Raw genomic sequence first — 5,796 nt, forward strand, 5'->3', positions numbered from 1 at the left:
TTTTTATGTGATGCTTCATGTATAATGCTCCTACCATCCTATTTAATTGCATCTCATTTCTTGGTTGTCCCTGCAGAAGGCTTTCAAAAGGATAAGACAATAAGATCTTGGTCCCTACAACTTGGTAACGTTCTGCCATGAAAGTAGAGGAGATTTGTTTCTATGTGTGCACAGGTAGCTCTAGGTGAAAAACTTCTCATGTTCTCCTGTACAGGGAGAAATACAGCAATAATTTTCTTCCCTTCTTCTTCTTCCTCTTCCTCCTTCTCTTCCTCCACCTCCTCCTCTTCCTCCTCCTCCTCTTCCTCCATCTCCTCTTCCTCCTCCTCTTCCTCCTCCTCCTCCTCTTCCTCCTCCTCCTCCTCTTCCTCCTCCTCCTTCTTTTTCTTCTTCTTCTTCTTTCTTCTTTTCTTCTCCTTCTTCTTCCTTCTTTTATGTTTAAGACAGGGTCTTGTTCTTTCAGGCAGTCATCAGTGCAGTGATGCAATCACAGCTCACTGCAGCCTCAACTTCTCCACCTCAAGCAATCCTCCCACGTAAGCCTCCCAAGTAGCTGGGACTACAGGTGTGCACAACCATACCTGGACAATTTTTTTTTTCTTTGGTAAATGCAGAGCCTCACTATGTGGCCCAAGCTGGGCAATAATTTCTTCATGGTAGGATGAGGGAGGACAGAACAGACCATTCTAGGTTGGATGTTCCTAAGTTGGGCACAGCATGTGTAAACCCTGTTGATTCCTGGGACTGTGTGGAGAGAGATATTTCTACCAATAAGAAGGCCGGTGAAAAGTTATATAACATGAAGAGCTGAAGGAAGTACTTAGCTCCAACTACTGCACAGTAGAGTTCTTCCCTGACCACAGCACCTACCCTTTCCACGTATGTGATTCAAATGCTGCTTGGATAGAATGGAATGGACACCAACTGGTCTCTGGTCCCTGGCCTGCCTGCCTCATCAGAACGTCCCTGACGGTGCTTAGACAGTCTGGGTGCGCTTGATCCTAGAGCAAGGACCAGCCGGCTTCGGGGCACCGTGGCCAAGCAAAGGGGGTGAAGGGAGCCTGGATCATCGAGTTCAGCCTGTGTGAACAAAAGGAAGTCCCCATCCGCACTCTCCTCTCTCCGGCCTTAGCCTCCTGAGCTTATAATGTGGTGTATGCTGCCCCCTTCTGGCCACAAATGGTCAACAATGATTTTTGGTAATCGGTGGTGGGAGTCCCTGCTTAATGCTTATTACTGGGACGCGGACCCTCCTGGTAACAGCGAGGACAATGATATTGTTGCCAGAGCTGTTGATGGAAGTGGTACAATACAATAGGTGCAGTCTCATTTAATCCTCAAAGCCAGGGGTCCCCAACCCCCGTGGCCACAGACTGGTACCAGTCCTAACAAGGAACCGGGTCATAGAGCAGGAGGCGTGGGGTGGGCGAGCTAGCGGAACTTCATCTGCATGTCCAGCCACTCCCCTCTCGCATTACCGCCTGAGCTCCGCTTCCTGTCAGGGCAGCAGAGTGCAAACCCTACTGAGAACTGCGTATTTGAGGGGTCTAGGCTGCGTGCTCCTTATGAGAATCTAAAGCCTGATGACCTGTCACTGACTCCCATCATTCCCAGATGGGACTGTCTAGTTGCAGGAAAACAAGCTCAGGGCTCCCACTGATTCTACATTATGGTGAGTTGTATAATTATCTCATTATGTATTTCCATGTAATAATCACAGAAATAAAGTACACAATAGATGTAATGCACTTGAATCATCCTGAAGCCGTCTCCCCACCCCCATGTCCATGGAAAAATTGTTTTTTTCCACAAAACTAGTTCCCAGTGCCAAAAAAGGCTGGGGACCACTGCTCAAAGCAATTTGTAAGGAATGTATTATTATTCCCACTAAACAGAAGACAAATTAAGACACGGAGCAGTTAAATAACTTGTGCAAAATACATGCCGATAAACACAGCAGGGCTGGGGTTCATGCCTAGATGCGTCAGCTTCAGACTCTGCACTCTGGGCCACTGTGAATATTCCTGTTTCTGACGGGATGTATTCTGGGTGGGGCATCCTCTGTCAACAGAGACATCTGTCAGACCGTTCCTGCTTTTTCACTTCCGTCAGTCCACATCCCGGCATCTTCCGAGTCATTTTCCCCTTCACTTCTTGGGCTCATCAGCAAATCTATGACCATTCCAGCCTCTTTCTTTTCTTCCTGATCTTTGTGCAGTTTGCCTCCCTCCTGCTTGCTTCAAACATGCACTCTTGTGCAGTAGTTTTTGGGTTTTGTTTGTTTGTTTTTGAGATAGAGTCTCACTCTATCACCCAGGGTGGAGTGCAGTGGCGCTATCTAGGCTCACTGCAACCTCCACCTCCCAGGTTCAAGTGATTCTCTTGCCTCAGCCTTCTGAGTAGCTGGGATTATAGGCACCCACCACCACGCCCGGCTGTTTCATGTTTTTAGTAGAGACGGGGTTTCACCGTGTTGGCCAGGCTGCTCTTGAATTCCTGATCCAAGTGATCCACCTGCCTCAGACTCCCAAAGTGCTGGGATCACAGGTGTGAGCCACCACGCCTGGCCTGTACAGTAGCTCTTAAACTGCCATCCGCAAGAGGTCTGGATTGAATCCGAGAGGTCTGTGAACATGGACATAGAAAACATTACATTCCGTTGTGAATATAGAAAACAGAAGTGGGCTCTATGACTTTGTCACCAATAGAAAGTCACAGCTCTTGCTATATCCCATTGCTGTTACTAGGAATAACTCACTATGTCATCTATGTGCATCGCTACTTTGAAATTACCAGAGTTATTAAACCTGTCACGAGACCTGTTATTTAATCATTAATAAAAAGCCTATATATTATAATATTACAAATTAGGTTTTAAAAAATATTTTGATAGCAGTCTTTCAAAACTAAGGAATTCCTTGGTAATCTTGTGCATTTGATTTTATGCATTTAGAAACATTTTTCTTAGAAGGGCTCCAAAAGCTTCTGCAGCGTGCCAAAGGGATCCTGGCATGAAAAATGATTAAAAGAAAACACACCATCCTTGAGTCTATGCCAACTTTGGGCCTCCTGACCAAGCCCATATAATTAACAGTGACCCTTGATAAGAGGGTTACCCTTCTCCAAATAGGAGGACCACATGATTTCTCTTCCAAACAGGGACATTTGAGTATGGATAGTGATGGCAGGATAACAAGAGTAAACTGGAACATATGGCCACCCCACTCAAATAGCAGATATTCTAGAAACTGAAGAATTAGATAAGAAAATGCCAACGTAATTTACAAGAATCAATATAGAAACACCCTATATGTAAACATGCTACTGATAAGAGTAGATTATCTCCTAAAATCCTACCAGAAAAAATATATAACTAATATGAAATATATCAGCTTCAAAAGAAACAATTATAGCATATAATAAAATGGCAAATACTAGTATATCACTTGCTGTGGACAGGCATTGTCTGACAACAGCCCTCTGAGCTTGGTTCTATTATGATCCTCACTTTAAAAACTAGGAAAATGTGCCCATCATCATGCAGCTAGAAAGAGGCTGAGCTCGTAGCAAATCCAAGCACACTGGCCACTGACTGTGTGCTCTGACCCACTGTCTCCCATGGCTCTTTTTTTTTTTTTTTGAGACGAAGTTTCATTCTTGTTACCCAGGCTGGAGTGCAATGGCGTGATCTCGGCTCACCGCAACCTCCGCCTCCTGGGTTCAGGCAATTCTCCTGCCTCAGCCTCCTGAATAGCTGGGATTACAGGCACGTGCCACCATGCCCAGCTAATTTTTTGTATTTTTAGTAGAGACGGGGTTTCACCATGTTGACCAGGGTGGTCTCGATCTCTTTACCTTGTGATCCACCCGCCTCGGCCTCCCAAAGTGCTGGGATTACAGGCTTGAGCCACCGCGTCCGGCTCCCATGGCTCTTTAAAACCACATCATGTTTAGGAATTTTCATGATCTGAATGGAATCCAGGAAAATCACAGCTGGAATACAAAACATCTGCCTTAATCTCCAGCACTGTACATGGCAGAAACTGCTTTTATTCCAGATGTCTAGGTCCAGTTATTTAAAAGAAATCCTTCAGAATGGAGGGAGAAATCTGGAAAGTTTCCATAGAACAATCGAAATATCCTCTTGAGTAGTAAGTGATGCTACCTCCAGGCATTAGCCTTTTTTCTTTTAGCTGCAACCCTTAGCTCCCACGTTAGAGGCAGCATGGGCCAATATGGAATATTATGCAGCCATCAAAAACGATGAGTTCGTGTCCTTTGTAGGTACATGGATGAATCTGGAAGCCATCATTCTCAGTAAACTGACACAAGAGCAGAAAATCAAACACCGCATGTTCTCACTCATAGGCGGGTGTTGAACAATGAGAACACATGGACACAGGGAGGGGAGCACTATACACTGGGGTCTGTTGGGGGGAAATTGGGGAGGGACAGTGGGGGGTGGGGAGTTGGGGAGAGATAGCATGGGGAGAAATGCCAGATATAGGTGATGGGGAGGAAGGCAGCAAACCACACTGCCACATGTGTACCTATGCAACAATCTTGCATGTTCTTCACATGTAGCCCAAAACCGAAAATGCAGTTAAAAAAAAAAAAAAAAGATCCAGGGCTTGCATAAAAAAGGATGAGTGCATGTCCTTTGCAGGGACATGGATGAAGCTGGAAACCATCATTCTCAGCAAACTGACACAAGAACAGAAAACCAAACACTGCATGTTCTCACTCATAAGTGGGCATTAAACAATGAGAACACATGGACACAGGGAGGGGAATATCACACACCAGGGCCTGTTGGGAGGTGGGAGAGGGGAACTAGGGGAGGGATAGCAGAGGGTGGGAGGATTGGCAAGGGATAGCATTAGGAGAAATACCTAATGTAGATGACGGTGGGGGACGGATGCAGCAAACCACCATGGCATGTGTATACCTATGTAACAAACCTGCATGATCTGCACATGTACCCCAGAACTTGAAGTATAATGGAAAAAAAAAAAAAAAAAAAAAAGAACCAGGGCTTGAAGTTCCAATTCCAGGCATCTATTTAAGCTGATGACCTTGACTAAGTCATGTGGCTTTCCCGCGCTGCAGTTCTCATCTGTAAAATGGAAATAATGGTGGTGAGGAGTAAATGATCCAAGCAAACGTACAATAAACAGGAGCCATTATTATTATCCTTTTACTCATTTCTATTCTGACAGTTTTGTCTCCAAGCTCATTTCTCTTGTCTTATTCTGAGTTCTTCCATGTGTTCTGGCATTTTCACTTTTACTTTCTTCTTCCATATTTTTCATCATTTGGTAGCTATCTTTGGGTAACAATTATAACATTTGCTTATACAGCATTTGGCCCAGAACTCGTTTTGCTGATGCAGCATAAACTGACAACTGGAAGTGAGAATGGGGACGCGTGATCTCGTGATCATCACACATTCTCGATTTACCCATTTCATAATAGCATTTGCACCAGAGCTCTTCATTTGCATTTTGCTGAGCCGACGGGAATTTTTAGAAGTTCTGAGGTGTCCAGAGAATGCTTCGGTAAGAATTGAGTTGACAAAAAAATAGGATAGATCATTTATCACCTCTGTAGAAACAAGATGAATTTCTGTTTTCAACTGAAATAAGAAATTACAAGATTGTCAGGCTTGACCACATGAAAAATTAAAATAGTTCAAAAGGAAAATGATTCAATATAAAAAGGGAAACTACAGACTGGGAGATGTTTGCATTAATACAAAAAGGGGTTAATAAATATGCTTTATAAGGTCCATCTTTT

This window comes from Cebus imitator, unplaced genomic scaffold (genome assembly GCF_001604975.1).
Source record: "Cebus imitator isolate Cc_AM_T3 unplaced genomic scaffold, Cebus_imitator-1.0 Scaffold77, whole genome shotgun sequence".
Lineage (NCBI taxonomy): Eukaryota > Metazoa > Chordata > Mammalia > Primates > Cebidae > Cebus > Cebus imitator.